We start from the raw sequence: 18,127 nt of genomic DNA, 5'->3' as shown, positions 1-18,127 counted from the left end.
CTCAAGGCTTTTGTGCTTTTCTGCTATTCATGCACCTAGATATGCACGTATATAAGCTGATAAATTCTGTTTGAGGGCAACCTCTTAATTCTCCTCTTGTGTTGTATGTTGGTACTCTCCTCTAGAAATCCTCCAGCAAAGCAGCATACACAGAGAAGAGAAAGATAAAAGTTGAAAAGAAAAGCAGTTCATGATGATTCTTATGAGACTGAGAAGTTTGTGGGTGTTATTAACCTCATATTATCTCTTGAAAACTGTGCCTGGAGGTTCCACATAGCCTCAATACTGCACAATTGATTCTTGGGGAATCATCTGTTCAAGAGCATTCTGACTCCCTGCTCTTCAGGAAAGTCATGAACAAACACTGCCTATAAAAGGTACCCAAGCTTATGCAGATGGACTTGCCCCTCTATGTGACCCTTCCAGATAAATAACCAGCTGAAACTGTCACTTGATGTGCAGAAAATAATAGGGACACAGAGTAGGAAAAGTTCTGCGTGTAGGGAAATATACAGAATATTGTGAAATGTTTATTTTAGAGTTTATTGTGTGATAAACATAATATATCTTAGGCCATTGGAAGAGTGTTGCAATAAAGATGCTATAGCTTATGTTGCCTTTACTTACTTTTATCTTTCATTTCAACACTTGTTAGTGTTTCTGCATAGCAACTTTTCTACTGCCACTGTAAACCCTGCAGCACCATACAGCATGCCTACTGAGAAAAGATCTTTTTTGCTTTATACTGACTCTTAGGATTAATTATGCACTAAAGGTTGGAAAATTACTTTATTGGCATGGTCTTCCATCCAGTAAGCAGGTATCCAGCAAAGTATCAATAGAAGTGTTTTACTTTGCTGACTATGCAATGTTGATCGAACTATTTAGCGAACTGTTAATCTCTATGATGAAAATAAATAGTTGGTAAATGTGCAGTGTCTCATCAAGATCTTCTTTTAAAAGTTAATTTGCTGCATGTAGTGGAATGGGATCTGTCCTATAAAAACTGATCAATAGTGTTGCAGAATGTAGTAACAATTCCAGCATTTGCAACTCACCCAGCACATAAGCATAGAATCACAAAATGGTTTGAGTTGCATGGGACCTTTTAAGTTCATCTAGCCCAACTTTGCAGGGCCATCTGCAACTAGATCAGGTCGTTCAGAGCCCTGTCCAACTCGACCTGGAATGCTTCCAGGGATGGGACATCTGCCACCTCTCTGGGCAGCCAGGGCCAGTGTTTTACCACCCTTATTGTAAAAGTTTTCTTCCTAATCTCTAGACTAAATCTCCCTCTTTTAGCTTAAAACCACCACCTCTTGTCATGATAGGCTCTGCTAAAAAGATTGTTACCATCTTGCTTACAGGCCCCTTCAATTATTGAAAGCCCACAATAGGGTCTCCTGTAACCTTCTCTTTTCCAGGCTCAACAGCCCCAACTCTCCCAGCCTGTCCTCACAGGAGAGGGGTTCTGGTCTTCTGATTATTTTTGTGGCCTCTTCTGGACCTGCTCCAACAAGTCCATGTCTTGTGCTGAGGACTCCAGATCTGGACACAGGACTCTAGGCAGGGTCTCACCATAGTGGAGTGGAGGGATAGAATCCCCTCCCTTTACCTGCTGGCCACACTTGGTGCAGCCCAGGATACAGATGGCCTTCCGGGCTGTGAGCACATTGCTGGCTCATCTCCAGCTTTTTGTTCACCAGTACCCCTGCGTCCTTCTTCCCAGGGCAGCTCTCCATTGCTGCGATGTGAGAGACGGGACGAGGCCTGATGCAAGCCAAGTGTCAATTTATTGTACAAAGCTTTTTCTTTATATAGGTTAACATAACATCAGAAGGCAGCTTGTAATTGGTCATTGAGTCCATCATCAGTAAATTTGCAGATGACACCAAGCTGGGAGCAGGTGTTGATCTGTTAGAAGGTAGAAGGGCTCTGCAGAGGGACCTTGACAGGCTGGACAGATGGGCAGAGTCCAACAGGATGGCATTCAACAAATCCAAGTGCCAGGGGCTGCACTTTGGCCACAACAACCCCATGCAGAGCTACAGGCTGGGGTCAGAGTGGCTGGAGAGCAGCCAGGTGGAAAGGGACCTGGGGGTACTGGTTGACAGGCGCCTGAACATGAGCCAGCAGTGTGCCCAGGTGGCCAAGAGAGCCAATGGCATCCTGGCCTGCATCAGGCATAGTTTGGTCAGCAGGAGCAGGGAGGTCATTGTACCCCTGTACACAGCACTGGTTAGGCCACACCTTGAGTACTGTGTCCAGTTCTGGGCCCCTCAGTTTAGGAAAGATGTTGAATTGCTGGGGCATGTCCAGAGAAGGGCAACAAGGCTGGTGAGAGGCCTTGAGCACAAGCCCTCTGAGGAGAGGCTGAGGGAGCTGGGACTGTTTAGCCTGGAGAAGAGGAGGCTCAGGGGTGACCTCATTGCTGTCTACAACTACCTGAAGGGAGGTTGTAGCCAGGAGAGGTTTGGTCTCTTCTCCCAGGCAACCAGCACCAGAACAAGAGGACACAGTCTCAAGCTGCACCAGGGGAGGTTTAGACTGGAGGTGAGGAGAAAGTTCTTCACAGAGAGAGTGGTTGGCCTTTGGAATGTGCTGCCCAGGGAGGTGGTGGAGTCACCATCCCTGGAGGTGTTCAAGAGGGGTTTGGATGTGGCACTTGGTGCCATGGTTTAGATAGTCATGAGGTTTAGGGTGACAGGTTGGACTCGATGATCCTTGAGGTCTCTTCCAGCCTTCTTGATTCTATTCTATTCTATTCCTATGTCCATACTACAGTTGTAAATTCATGATTGGCTACAGAGAGGAAGTATCACACGAACGCATATATTTTTCAGAAGGCTTAAGCAAACGTCAAGCAAGAGATAAAGGGATTCCATAATTCTGTCCTAAGTTTTGCTTTGTTCTTGTTATCAGGTCCCTGCATAACTCCCTAGGTCACAGTGACTACTGGGAGTCAACCTACCTATGTTTTCCTTTATAGCTGCGCTCTGTTCCCAGGGTTTGCTGCCCATCAGGGTTAAAGCATCTCCTTCTATCAGTAAGACAGCGTCTGGGGTTCTGGTCCCTAAATCAATTCCTTCACTCTGTCCCTTTGTTCCCCAGTCTGGGGGTTGCATGGGCCCAATTTTCAAGCTTGTCCATGTCCCTGTGGATGTGCTGTCCCTCAGGTGTGTCAACCATACCACTCAGCTTGGTGCCATCTGCCAACTTGCTGAGGGTACTCTTGATCCCACTATACCATTGAAGGTATTAAAAAGCACTGGTTCCAGTATAGGCCCCTGAGGGACACCACTTGTTACTAAACTCTCTCTGGATATCGAACCATTGACCATTACCCTCTGGATGTGGCCATCCAACCAATTCTTCATCAACCAAACAGTCCACTCATCAAATCCATATCTCTTCAGTTTAGAGAGAATAATATTGTGAGGGACCACATCGAAGGCCTTACAGAATTCCAAATAGATGACATCCATAACTGTTCACTTGTCCACTGATGGTAATCACTCCATCTTAGAAGGGGGCAGTAGGTTGGTCAGGCAGGACCTGCCCTTGGTGCAGTCACACTGGCTGTCCCATCCTCCATGTACCTTAGTATAGCCTGAGGAGGGACCAGTTCCATGATCTGCCGGACAGAGGAGAGGCTGATGTGAAGCTACAATTTCTGTGACTGAAAGAAGCAATAGTTACTCCCCAGTCTGGTGGGTGGTGCCACATGGCTGCCAGGCAGGTGGTGGTGGTGAGGAGGGTACTGCCTGCCCGTAGCAGCTGTCTCTGGGGTTGTGATGGTTGTGTTAGCAGAGCTTGGTCTAACAGAGTGTGGCAGTGTAGGTTGGGTGCCTCCTGTTACTGACACATAAGTTACACCTCCGGTGTCTTGAGTGTCCAACCCAATAAGGTGGACACAGGAAACGGTGTGTTTCTGCCCCTAGGTCCTGCAGCCTATAAATTGGCCTGAAGTCATTTTCTTCCTCTTTGTTCCCCCTCTGCTCTCATGGGAGATGCTCCCTCTCGGGTAGTGGTGGGGGAGTATCTCAAGGACTCTTAGGTCTGTCTAGGCCTAATGCCAAGAGGAGATGGGGGAGTGGGACAGTCTCAGACCTGGCCAGCCTGAGGCTAGCCTAGCACTGGAGGGAGGAAGAAAGAGCCCTGGGGCTTTTGGGTATACCCTCAGGTGTGGAGAAGGGAAGTGTTGGGAGGCCTTTGGGTGTTGTAGAAGGGACTTTGTATGCTTTGGGATATCTTTGCCTCTATGCTTTGTAGTTTCATGCAAAAAACACCAATTGCTTCTCCATTCAAACTTTCCATCACTTTTCAGTCCCTTTGTGTCAGTGTCATTCGTTTGTCCCTCTTGGGGCAATAGAGGATCTGTCCAGCTCTAAACCAGGACACAAAGGTGATGGAACAGTCCATTTGGGCAGCCAACAGCAGTTAGGTACTGAGAAGCCTCTGGAAGCTGATGGTGATTTGCTGAGGTAAATCTAGATTAATTGTGAAAAGCTCCTACATTATTTCTTTACAAAACTTCAGTGCCTTCCAAACATGGCCTTTTATCTTAAAGTGAAATGCAAAGGCTCCAATTAAGGGCAAGCATAAAAGTTTCAGTGCTGATAATGATTCAGTCTTCTGGACTCTGACAGTGTGTGTGGATGTCTTAGACCGCCGTGGATGACTGAAAGACATCTTCTTTTTAATCATATGAAGCTTCCTTATACTAAAGGACAGTTAATTAAAGCTGAATTTAGAATTTATGCCTAAAGAAATCTGACACGTAGAGATTTCTATGATAAATGCTCTAGAAAGCTGCTTACTCACTGCATCTTGCTCTAGATAGGATCTAAAGAAAATGTAGTGTATCGTGAGTACCCACTCTGGTGAACCAAGGTTCTTCCTGGTACCACAGGTTCTGATGCATGCAGGAAAACTGGATCATGTTGCAAACTAAATTACTGGAATCAATACTCATCATAAACATTTTGTTTGACTTGGGTTACAAGCTGTATTTCTAGCTTACTTTTTGATCTTTTCATATATCTCTGGTCTAGGAAGGTAAAACTGTCATGTGTGCTATCCCAGGGAAGTTCTTTCAGGAAATCCAAGGCAAATAATGAGGGAAACTGCACTGTAGTGGAATTATGGCTGTTTGAGAGAAACATCAGCTTTTTTTGCTTGTATTTCTAGATTGTGGTTGTTTTACAATACTGTTGGAGGGGTCATTAGGGAAAAGTTGGTTTCTGACAAGGTCTTAAAAAGTAGAATGGTTTGTTTAATCAGATAATGTACTGGGAGAATATTTTCTCTTTCAAATCCTTTATATTTCTCTCTTTTAAAATTTTTTTTCCTTTGTCTTTCATTCTGTGGATTGGGACTAGAGCTGAGTTGTTTCTTAGGTTTTATATCTGGTTGTGAACTTTCTGACTTTGTGTTTATGATGATACCTGCCTGGGCCATGGGGATGTCTCATAATGGGACTGATAATTGCAATGTTCTGAGAGCTTAACTGTGTTTGGGAATTCAACCAAGAGACGACATGAAAGGGACTAGATTATAGCCCCCATATATGTATTTACTTACACATGTGCAACTTGTCTTTTTAATGAGTATTTTAAAACTGTTTCTTAAAAAAAAAAACAAACAAACAACCAAATAAACTAATAAAACCAGCACAAGCCCCTGCCTCTCCCCCCAAAAAAGGAAAAAACAAACAAACAAACAAAGCCGAAATACCCCAACAAAGTATTTTCACACATTTGGATGAAAAAAACTCCAGTTTCTGTTCTAAAGAAATGTATGCCAGAGAGAAGAGAGGCAGAGTCTCATGCCAGTCCTGCCAAATGCAGTATTAATATACAGTTCCCTGTGTGTCTACTGGTTACAAAGTGGTTAAAACCAAATGAAAACAAACAAACAAAAATACTTTTCACTTGAGCCAAATGAATTTTAGAACTGAGAACTGAAGTTTGTAGATACTTTTTCTACCCCATTGTTGCACTACTAAAATAGAGCTTGGTGCTGCAAACAAGCAACAGAAATTTGGGATGGGAATTACCAAAATATGTTTGTTGTTGTGTAGACAGCTTACACTGTAGGTTGGTCAGGTTTGACATCTCTTCCCACTTCTTCACTGGGCCAGAAAAGCAGCTCTCCTGAGCTGAGACCTTATCCAGCAAAAGAAGGAATGAATATTCTAATATTTGACTCTGTTGAACTCAATAAGCATGAAAGATATTCGGACTTCCTCCTGCTTGGCAGCACACCTTCATATCTTGCAAAAGCAATTACACATGTTTTAAAATACTGAGCTGCTTCTGGGTGACAAATGCATCTTCCTATAAATAATGAAGAGGAAGGTTTAGTCTTAAATTATTTGTTCATATTTCTTGAATAAATATCCATAATAATTGGGAAATGGAAATAGCTCACATCCACGTTGGGCCAGATGTTACCTGCTTGAGGTTAGCATATAAAACAGCTTTTTAATGTCTTAAAATGACATTGAATTTTTGGCCTGAATTGGCCCTTTCTTTCTTCTAAGAGGCACGTTTATGCTAAATTATTTTCCCCGTTTCCTCAGCCCCCCAAAAGGGTAAGAGGGTAAGACAGGTATCACCAACAAAGAAATGTCAGTCCTATTTTAATTTGTGACTTGAAATATTTACAGGTAAATTTTAGATACAAATTTTGTGTTCAACATGTTGTACTAATGTTCTGTGGAAAGCCAAATTCCTGAGTTGCTAATGTTATATTACTGGAAAAAATCCCAACATAAAACTACCTCCAAATGAGGACTCCCACAGATTTCTAAATATGCTGGCCCTCATTGAATTCATTATAATTCTTCTTTACTGTCTTCAGGCTTTTGTGGAAAAAAAAATAACAAAACAAACCACAAAACTTTTCACTGTAGAGAGTCAAGTGATAAGAACTGAGAAAAACTATGGTCCTACTTTGTCATGTCTCTGTAGTAGAATTTTGGCTGGCCCTGCCTAAAAATATGATCTATTTAAGAAAACAGAAGTGTTGTGGTTTAGAGTGGGACAGATTGCTCTAATGCCTCTGCTTTACACACAGGATTGGAGTATTGGCAAGTTTAAATGGAAAAGCTTTGCACAACCTACAATACTACAATATTACAGTGCATAGTTGTGAGCATAGCAAAGCATATAAAATACACAGGAATGCATATTCTGGGCTTAACATAGAAGCTCATTAAGTGAAAAGCTTCACACACAAACCTCCACCAAACCAGACCAAAACCCAGTACTCCTTTTCTCCCAGCCTGGGGTTCAACATATGCCCCAGGGCTCTTTCTTCCCCCCACACTGTTAGGCTGGTTTCCAGCTGGTCAGGTCTGAACCTGCCTCCCTTTAGTCCCTGGGGCTAGTCCCAAGCAGGCCAAGGTTGGGCAGCAAAAATTAGTCCAGCCTTGAAGGCTGCAGATAAAACTGAAACCATCCTCCCTCCACACCAGACCCCTCCACACTCTGCATCCAGGGATGTGCAGAGGAAGAAAGAGGAAACAACTGACTTCTCAGCCAGCTTTATAATGATGTAGGATTTATGTGCAGGAAATGGAAGTATTACACATTCCAGTACATCTCCTGGACACTCTGTTCCTTCTGGAGGACTGCAACTTTGTGGCTTTCTTAAGGTGCCCAGCTCAAACTGGGACAATGAGTAAAATTATCTTTTGGTGTAGGAAGTTGCAGCTAGAATAAAAGAACTGAGGGACACGTTTGAGGGCATATGGGGGGGGTGGGGGAAGTCTTTTGTTGACAGATTTGCAAAATGAATTTGCGTTTTAATTCAGAACCAAGCCAAAAATTTGTCTCTGGGGGGACTGTGCTGTAAGTGGAGATAGATATCTCTTCTGTAGGCCAGGCAATTTAACAGATGTGAATGCTCAGTACATGCCTCCCTTGTGAGTTGCTGAAGCTGGCATCCTTCTAGCAGCAAGCTAATCCAAAGGGCTGTTTTGGCTCAGGTAGACCATGTTAGAGGGATGTTACCAAGGTTTTCTTTCTCATTTTTCCATCTCATCTTTCTGTTTAATCGCTTCTTTGTTCTCAATCAATATTCAACAGTAAATAGATACTGAACCCACCCCTCCCAAGACCTCTACAGTATCTTGGGAAATAGAGAAGTAAGAATAAGTCAGGTTGTCCCATACTTTTTGTTGTGAAATGGAAGTAGGTGTGTACAATGGTAGCTCCACCCTGCAGGGACAGCTGGAGATCTCATGCAGGGCCCTCTGAGTCAAACTTCACCTCAACATTGCTGAGAGTTGGTTAGGAGGACACAGGACCATATGCTGTGTGAGACTGGGGATCAGGGTGTCTGTTGCAGACCAGTCTGCAAAGGCAAGTACTTATGCAGACTAAATACCTTTTAATGTACTGTGTGCTATCACTTGTGGCTGAAAGTTTTGGTTCCAGATAGCAACTCTGTTTGAAGTATTCTGGCATTCAAGTTAGGGCCAAAGAGTCTGATTTTAATGAAGGAACAACTGAGTACAGACTTTCTCGTTTTAGCACACCAGGAAGGTTCAGAATGATAGATGGGATAAATGGGTGAGAGACTTTTTCCACAGGAACAAGAAGATATTGTGTTTAAATTATTAATGAACTGTTATTAAATTATATATACATATGTAGCTCCATTTAAATTCAACTCCAAAATGTAGAAAAGTAAGAGGAAAAAATGCATAAGCACTTCTCTCATTTCTGTTCTAAAGTAAACAGAAAGGAAATGCTTCATTTGCCCTTTTTTTTTTTTCATTCCTTCTCTCAGGTCCGCACCAGTGTTCTACCCGATCACAAGGAGCCAAGAGCAGATGTTGGAGTAAGCAATTTTTTTTTTTCTTGAATTGATTTCTCCCCTTCATCAGCAGACACAGACACTGTATTAAGAGAAGTGGTGTCTTGCCCAAGTGCTAAACAGGAGTTGGCTGGCTTTTTTGAATCTCAGAAGTTGGGTTAAATGGATAAAAAAAAAAAAATCAACACAGGAGTAATAGACGCAGTGATCGATGTAATCCCTGTCACCTATTTCTTGAAAATCCTTTTCAGCTGAAACTATCTTGAGGCAAGCACAACTATCTAGACTTCCTGCTACTGCCATAGATGCAATCTGGATGAGATTGAGATCTGGGGATTGCACTGCCTCAGTGAGCCTGTGCTGTTGCCTTCTGTTTTTCACATGCAGAGTGTAAAAAGTTCTGCTGTAGGAGTTGCCTTTGGGTTCACTTGAAGAAATTACATTGATGGTGTTTTTCTATGGAGGTCTGTAGAACTTCTGGCAATGGTACTGGGAAGGCTGGAACCTTCCAGGTAATGTGGGCACCTCATGGTGGATGGGAAATGTTATCCTGCTACAGCTGAATGAAACATCAAACACCATCTGGTGCACGGTTCAGTCCTGTGTCTGCAAATGTTTAAAATAACTGGATTTGTAAGTTTTTAGCATAAGGTATTGCTGTTCCTGCATTACCAGGGCTTCCTTGGCATAGTTTCCAGAACTGCAGCTCATGTTGGAGAAATCTGTAGCTTGGCAGCAAGTTCAATCTTAGTGGAATAATCAATGTGTTTCATCTTTTCATATAGCTATTACAGAGACTTTTCTGTTTGGCTACCTGAGATTATTCATCAAACTATTCAAAGCACATATCTTAAGATTTATCATTTTGAGTACCCTGCTAGCAAAATTACAGAGGACCATTACTCTGTAATTAGCATTATGGCAGCAGTTCTGGTTAAAGCCTACTTTTCAAGCCTCTCCAAGTCACATGTGCAAAGCAAGATTGCTTTGTATGTAGATTGCTGGTTCAGGCAGACTATTTGTATCTAAATCAGTACGGACAATAATATTCTCCAGCATTGTTGGAAATTAGACCCCTTGAACATTAACTGTCTTTCAGTTATGGGATCATTCAGAATTTAATTTTGCGAATAACTCCTAATTGCGTTGTCAGGCAAAATAAACCATTTTTTTCTTTTTTTTTTTTTTTTAATAAGCATGAAAAAATGAGACAGATAAATGAATAGGATTTTTTTTTTTTGTAAGACCATAAAATTACTCACCTCTAATTTCATGACCCTGGCAAACTAGATATGGCACTCAGAGATAGCTGGTGGGTATGATAACCAAAGCTCGCAGGCTATGTAAGAGAGCAGTGTAATTGCTGCTTAGCCCTGGTCATATGAGCACTCCAATTTATGGTTCTTAAATGAATTTCTAGTTCTATTGTGCTGTGGAAAGAAGCCCCCAACCTATATCAGTTTCATTCCTAATATCCTTCTCTTTTTTCCAAGTGGAGAGGTTGCAAATGCAAGCACTCAAAGGCCAGAATGAAGGCTGCTGCTGAATGTGTTATAACTGTACTAAGAATAGGCTTTTGTAAGAAGATAACTAATCTGAGCTAAGTGTGCCACCACAGAGCTTGACTGAAGAAACAGTGCCATGTTGACAGCTTTAAGGGCAGACAGTGTTCACTCTGGCAAGGCTGTGCATCCCTGTGTGTCACACCTGGACGTGTTTCTTGTACGTGTTTCATTTGGGCAGTGGACACCGACCACGTTCTTTCCTTCTACAGCTGTGACATTTTCCCCTATTTTTTCCTTAGGGGTCTCTTTTCTCTTTCTACTTCCTGTTCAGCACTTCCCCAATCCCCTGTTTTTCCAGCCTTCTCTAGCATCTTAGCTTGTATCTTTTCTTCCTTTGCTGTTTGTGTCAACAAAAGCACAGGAAATTTAAGCCTGTATTGTTGTTCTGAATGAGCCACAAATGATGACATAGTTCAGCAAATTGGCGACCAGTGTTGACACTTGCCTAAATTGACAACTGTGGTTTGAACTGTATGTTTTATAAGCAAGAAACCCCACCTTAGTTTAGAGCTTTATTGTTAGCATTCAAACACTTAAGATCCAGCTGGCTTTTCTGAGAGAAAGCAGACTTGCAGGGTTTTTTACCAGAAGAAGTTACGCCTCCCAGTAACAACAAAATCTCTTCTCTTTTTCCCTGGAGGGAAAAGTTGCTCTCTGCATGCAGCCTGTGTAGATGCAGAGCAACTTGATTCTTCTTTAGTTGGTATATCCAAGAACAGACAAAGTTTAGCCTGAAAATTTACTTTGCCATTCCAACAGTAAAATTAGTATAACAGAATGAAAACAAACTTTGTGTACTTTTTTCTTGCCAAAATTCAAAATAATCTTATCATCTCATTGTAATTTGTTCTGAGCAAGTGAATATTGAGTTATATATCTAAGAAATAAATGGGTAGGAGATGGCTCTAGGCTATTTTCTTTCCTGTTGTTCCCAGGGCAAAAATACTACTGTTGGTCAGGCTGACCAAATGAGATGTTTACTAATATGCAGTGGAAGATGAACAGAGGTTAAAATTATGCAAAATGCAAAAGAAGCTGCCTTTGTTTCCTCTGTTTTCTTAATGATGTATGAAGGTGATTTTAATAGAAGGAAAAGATGAAGTGGTGTAGCTTAAATTTAATTTCAGACATTCTAGTTTGTTCAGCTCATTTCTCTGCACTGGTACTGCAATGAATAGGTCCACCTTACAATGGAAATAAAGGAAACAAGTACTCACAAACGCTGCCATAAACTAGAGGAACATATTTCTGTTACCTAACTTGCACTAAAGTCAATGTAAAAATACCTTCTTAGCAAATATATTCATATTTGGAATGCATAGATGGTAGTGCCTAAGGCTTGAGGGAAATCATAGCAAGAACAACTTTGGTAAAGCGCTGAAAGCTTAGCATGGCTTGTAATCTAGAAATTCAAAATACAGAAAGAAGAAGGTGCAAAATGCAAATGTTTTTACTGAAAGAAAATTCTCCTGTGGCTGTACGTTTTATAGTCTGTTCTTCTGTGAGATTGTCAGACTGTTCTTGATGAAAGAGAGGTTCTTGCCCATAAAACCAGAGTTTAACAATTAATTGATAATCATGCTACAGGTGTATAAACAATTTCTACCAGGTAATCTGTGAAACTATTCTATTGTTATGTAATATTTCTCTAGGTACCAAAGAATGATTTCCAAGTTTGAAACAAAAAAGCATCACAATTAAAACTTAAAAAATTAATGGAGATGTCAGCTTTTTTTTCTGCTTTGTTTTGTAGAGAAGCTTCCTGGGTTGTACAACTTTTAGAGTGGGAGACTTGGTAAAGTCAAAGGAACAGCAGCTGACTCTCACCCTCAGGTAAGTGTATTTCTGTGTTGTAAACCATGCTGAATTCATAACCCATGGCATTTCATGTCCAAGGAAGAGTAGTGGAGAACAAGTCCTTTGAGGAGTGGTTGAGGCAACTGGGCTTGTTTGGTTTGGAGAAAAGGAGGCCACTTCACTCCCTACAACTACCTGAAAGGAGGCTGGAGTGAGGTGGGTGTTGGTCTCTTCTCCCAAGTAATAAGCAATAGGAAAAGAGGAAATGGCCTGAAGTTGTGCCAGGGGAGGTTTAGATGGGATCTTACTAAAAACTTTGTCACTGAAAGGGTTGCCAAGCACTGGAATAGACTGTCCAAGAAAGTGGCTGAGTCACCATTACTGGATTTAAAAGATCTGTAGATGTGGTGCTGAGGTACATAGTTTCTATGTTGGTTGTGCTAAGCTAACAATTGAACATGATAATCTTAAAGGTCTTTCCCAACCTGAGTGATTACTTCTTGACTGTTTGAAACTCTATTACTTGAGATATATTAAATGTCAACTTGAAATGCTTCTGTTTCTACATGCACAAAGTCAAAAGCAAATACCAGATCTTTAAGCTGGAGCTTGCCATGTGTCATATTAGAAAAGGTTAGTAATTGTTTGGTATGATAACTTACGGAAGAATTGCAGGGAACTTGAAGTGGGGGATGTTCTTTCAAAGTTTCATTTAGAAAGGGGCACAAGCTGCTCAGTTTCATTTGATCTGTGTGGTTTAAAAAATAAACTCTGTGCAGTTTGCCTGGGTTACTCGGCGTGTTTGAAGACGGTGAGCCTCATGACCCAAGGCTTCTCTCATGTCAAATTGGTTGCAGTCTCCTAAAGTGTTTCTTAGAGCCAAACTCAAATGGCAGTGGGGGTGATGTACACCACAGCACACAGCTGAAGAAGAGCCAGAGCTAGTGTTCAAAATCTAGGGCTGGGCTGAACAGGTATTTCTTCCAGTTGTGCAGTTTTCATCCCTTGTACTGATTTGCACAGCTTAAGCTGAGTCAAGATATAGATAAAAACTTTTTGAAGGTTAGGGGAAACCTTTCAGGTGGTGATTTTCAGAATGAATTCACTGGACTTTATACAGTGCAGTGATTTTGTTGAGCTGATCTTTACTAGCACAAAGGAGGCTTTTTGGGGATTATGGGATAGGTTCGGGTAAACTTCATAGAGCAACTGCCCAAACCCTGCGTAGTGAATATTTTGGGAGGAAAGTCTTTGCTGTGACTAGGAAAGCTGAGACACTGCTATATGTTCTTCCTGGGATATTGTACATAGGTGCTCCAGAAGGTTGTGTTACATTCTTTATCCTGTGCACATGGAGCTGGCCTTGGTTTAGATGAAGGCCCAAATTATGACCCATCCAATGATGTTTGTTTTTGAAACTTCAGCTTCTTGAAGTGCTTTGGTTTTATCACCGCACCTGCTTTCCTACTATAACAGTACTAGTGAGTGTATTTTACAGGGCAAAGTTAACAAAATGCCTTGATTTTTCTTTTTCTCAGACACAGAAAGCACCATGCCTAATGAGCAGATTATTTGTAACAGTTTGAAATCAAATTTTGAAGGAAATGTGAAGTTGAGTACTCTCTCAGTTCAAATGTATGGCTAGAGAAACAGCTGCCAACGTAGTGCTTGTAAGAGTCTGTTCTTACAGAGTTTCAAGTTGTCTCAATGTCTTTGGGACAAGTTTTGCCTCTTTGACCTACTGAAAACCTGATCTGAAGGAGTGCCTCTACTGGGTGATGTAATAATGGACTCAATATAGAAGTTTCAGGAAACTTTAACAAGGAAATATATTTTATATCCAACCCAAATATCTGTAAACAGAATAATGCAGATGAGTAGCCAATAAACAATGGATAGCTGATTGCCAGGTTAATTTCAGAACCTTTAAGCCTTTTCAGATTTGCTTTTAATTAGTATTTTAATTTTTGTCTTCTTTGTGCAGCTAAAACTAGAAAGCAAATATTATGCCACAGCAAATTAATTTGCAGATACATTAAATAGTACATTTTAAGTGGTTGGATTTTTTTTAAATGAAAAAAGTCTAACCTTTTAAGTGTGGGATTGTTTTCTAATTATTGCTCTTCAGCAGCACAAAATCAGTAGCTATTACCCACCTTTCTTCAACAGCAGTTTAACCAGAGCAGTCTAGTTATTTAAACTTGCCTTCCTCTAATTGTCCTGATATATTAGTATCTCTCAAGAGGATAGGGGATATGCCAAGGGCCCTGTCAGAGCATGCAATTCTATTTAATTCTTGTGGATATACTTCGGATGGGAGTTTACCAGGGAGTGCCTGTGATTGAGATACTCCTTTGTTAGAGCTGAAGTAGAGATTTAAGGATCTAAAAATAGCTCTGTACTATACTATGTGAAAATTGGCATAGTTACAGAATCTGTCTGCATTTCACCTTTTTTAAAAATGTTTTAATTTATGTTTTGGTATTGTCTTTCTTACGTACAATGGAACAATAGAAATGTACTTTTGAAGGGATATTCTTGTGGGTTTTTTTCCCCAGTTATTTTGTGGAGGGCCAGAATACATCTACAATTCCTTAATGCTGACAAACTGTGCTGTACTTGTTCCGTTTCCCCACCACAGTACCTTAAAAGTGATTAGGGATACAAGTGACAAAACCCTTGCAAATTAAGGGATTAGTTGATTGTCCTTTCGTTATAAACGTACCTTAAGCTGACGTCTGAGTCTTTGTTCTAGATGTGTGCACCTACATCTAACAGCCAAAACCTGAACAGGTCAATTTGTAGAATTGCTTTGGTGCTGACAATGTACCCAGTTGATGTTGGCAGAGGAATTTATTTCCTGGAGACTTGGGAATGCAGTTTCCAATATGCAATTTATAAAAACAGTAATGCCTTCTATGGACTTGAATGGCTCACTTTGCAATGGTAATACAGTACCACCTGCATCTAGCTTTCTCATAGGCTTGTGATGATGAAGAGGATAAAACAGGCTATTCAAGACAACCAAAGCTACGTTCAGTAGCACAATATTTCTTCATATTGGCTATATGCTGCAGTGTGTTTTAAAAAGAATAAAACCCAAATATACTTTGTTTTTTTTCTTTGTAAGTGAGTTAGAAATACTGATTGCTATTTTAGTAATTAATACTGTTTGGTTTGGTTTGAGTTTGCCTTCTTTTATTGTTGTGTGTGGTTTTGCTGGGTCGTTTGGTTGGGTTTTATGGGGGGTGGTGGTGTCTGTTTTGGTTTGCTTTGTTTCAGTTTTTGGGTTTTTTTTTTAGTTGGATTTACATTTTTAGTTCGATTTAGAGGATCTATTTTTCGTTGTCTTTCAAGAACAGCGTAGTATGTGGTGGGTTGGGTTTTTTTGTTTGTTTTGTTTTTTCTTGGCTTGGTTGAGGTCTGTGGCCTTTTGTAAAGGGCTACCAATTTGTACTCCCGTTAGCTGCTTCCCCTCTGGTGGTAGTATGCCCTGTTTCCAGGAAGGACCTCTTTAGCTTGGGTGATTTTGGTATGATTTCTACTAAGTTCCATGTAAGAAGCAGCAAAGGGAGAAGACAAGAGTGCTCTTTTGTGTTCTCTGTAAAAATAAGTTCCATCTGTCTGAAATGCTCTTTGTACAAAAGTGTAGGCAAGTACAGTGTGAAACTAGAGTAATAGCAATACTGCTGGGATCCTTTGGCCCCTTTAATCAGGGGTAGCAATGGAGCTAACAATACCAAAACAAGTGGAGTGCACTTCAGTAGTAGTTATGTTCACAGTGTTTAACTAAATAAAGAGAATTTGAGAACAGCACATGAATTTTTGCACAAATTGCACTCATTTATGTACAAATAACTTCCTTAGCAAATGCTGACTATAACATACTATACATTAGCTGCTTCTCCTCTTAAAATTAACAGCTTTTTCAACCTTAAAATGCAGTACAAGTCTGCCTACAACTAGTTTTACTTGGTCTCTATCCTGAATTTGTTTCTTGGCTGCTTCATGTCATGTCATCCACCCCAGGAAGCAGGTAAACAACAGCTTGGCTTTATAAGCTACATACTTCCATACACCTGAGGTGGAACTTATTTTGACATGAAGCCTTATCAACAGTATATTGAAATGATGAAAACTGAGAAGGACTTGAACAGCACAAAACTTACTTTGTTTGCCTTTGAATGCAACGGAATGTTATGTACGAGTGGACTTGTTTGAAAACACTGCTGATTGCAATAGGCTCCACTGAATTCACAGAATAAGCATTTCTGTGCAAGTACAACAGTTTTGCTCTTGCATATTTCAAAATATATGGCATCAGTGGAGAAGGTGATTCGATGACCATCTCTGTGCTCGTGTGTAATAATCACATTCCTTGTGGGTTATGCATCAGAGAGAGGGACTGCCTGCTAGGCTGGAAGTCATGCAATGTGCTTTTCAAGCAGTCACTTGCTTTTCATTTATAATTAACACAGCTATGCAAATATGCAGTCTGCTTCCCTTGTTCTTTGTGTTCTTGAGCCATTTTTTTTTTTTTTTTGGAAGAAAGGTATGGCCATGGGAACCAATTAGCAGGCCTACATTTGCATATAGAACATGCAGAAATGAGATTTGATGAGAACAGTATTTGGAGGCAAATGACTACTATTCTCAGTCTATATAGCTCACTTGCTTTTCCACCTCTAGCTTGTTACCATCCTTCTCTCTGGATGCCTGGATCAAACTTTTATTGCTGGAAATACTAAGATGGGTGCATATTGCTGCTACTCATGATGGTGCTGGCTAGCTCCTTCCCTCAAGCGAGGGAGCTGATAATTTACCTGGTGGCCCTTAAAGACTTGGGATGATAAGGAAATTATGTGTTTAATAAGCTTTAATATTAGAAGAATTAGTAAATAATTGTAGTTTTAAACTTGAGCAGATTTCATGTTACCTTCAACAGCCTGTGGATCTGCCTCAGTGGGTCAAACAGCACTGTTGCCTTCAGTGCTGATGGAAGTATTTATTCTGAAGTTTGAAACTCAGTGTTTCACTCAGAATCATCTCCATCAGGTTCCTCAGAAGATGGATCTTTGGTGACTCCAGCTTAGGTGAGAGCAGACTATTGGAGGAGAGTGGCTGTGCTGGAGAGAGTAAGCACTGCAGCATGCAGCCATGTTGGACTGAATGGCTAAGGACAGGCTGACCCACTGCCAGCCTTGCTGCTGAAGCCTGCACCCTCTGACACTGGGTTCTAAATCTGCGTTAGAAATCACTCTGCTAATACTCTGTCTCCTTTTCATTTAATTGGTCACATTCCAAATGCAGATGTTCTGTGGACAGATACCAGGCAATTGGTACTCCTTGTCCTAAGCTGCTAAAAAAAAAAAGTCACCAAAACCTAGTAATTGTTCTCTTGATGCTTTGTTGAATTGTGTGTGTGAGAGATTGTCTCCTCCTGTCTGTCCAGGCACATGGCATAAAGTACATACGTGTGTGTGTGCAGGACAGCTTCATAGCTTACTTTTTTATAATCATTAGGCTTTGCTTTTTTTGTTTGTTTCTTTTTTTGTTTTGTTTTGTTTTGTTTTTTGGCCACTGCATCTCTGCTTTTGCTCACACTTAATTTTCTTGGAGCAAATTTTTAACTTGTGATGTTGCTTGAAAGTTTTAAATGAATGATGTGCCTGTTGTTTGATGACTGTCATGCACCAGTGGTATTTTAAATTCAGTGTATGACCCAGCTAATGATGGCTTCTCTCTGGACATTTATAGAGCTCTTTGTTGGTTTGTGTGCCTGTAGCATGCACAAGAAAGTGGTTTAAGATCATGAAGTCCAACCATTATCTGCCTCTACCAGTTGCATTTTGTTCTGTTCCATTGCCTTCACTTGCAGATACTGTGTATTTCAGATTGTACCATTACATATTCATTAGGCCAGAACAGGAGTGATTTCA

General features: G+C 40.9%; 1 protein-coding gene across 1 annotated transcript in view; it reads left to right on the top strand.

Annotated features, from left to right (window-relative positions):
- INPP4B (inositol polyphosphate-4-phosphatase type II B) overlaps window positions 1–18,127 on the top strand; it is a 168,190-nt gene that overhangs the window by 34,735 nt on the left and 115,328 nt on the right. Inside the window, exon 3 of the mRNA XM_054392426.1 lies at window positions 12,145–12,224. The gene's annotated coding sequence lies outside the window, so the exon portion shown is untranslated. The remainder of the gene's footprint in view (window positions 1–12,144; window positions 12,225–18,127) is intronic.

This window comes from Indicator indicator, chromosome 25 (assembly GCF_027791375.1).
Source record: "Indicator indicator isolate 239-I01 chromosome 25, UM_Iind_1.1, whole genome shotgun sequence".
Lineage (NCBI taxonomy): Eukaryota > Metazoa > Chordata > Aves > Piciformes > Indicatoridae > Indicator > Indicator indicator.
The sequence above is the reverse complement of the archived record's forward strand: the minus strand, read 5'-3'. Positions and strand labels throughout refer to the sequence as shown.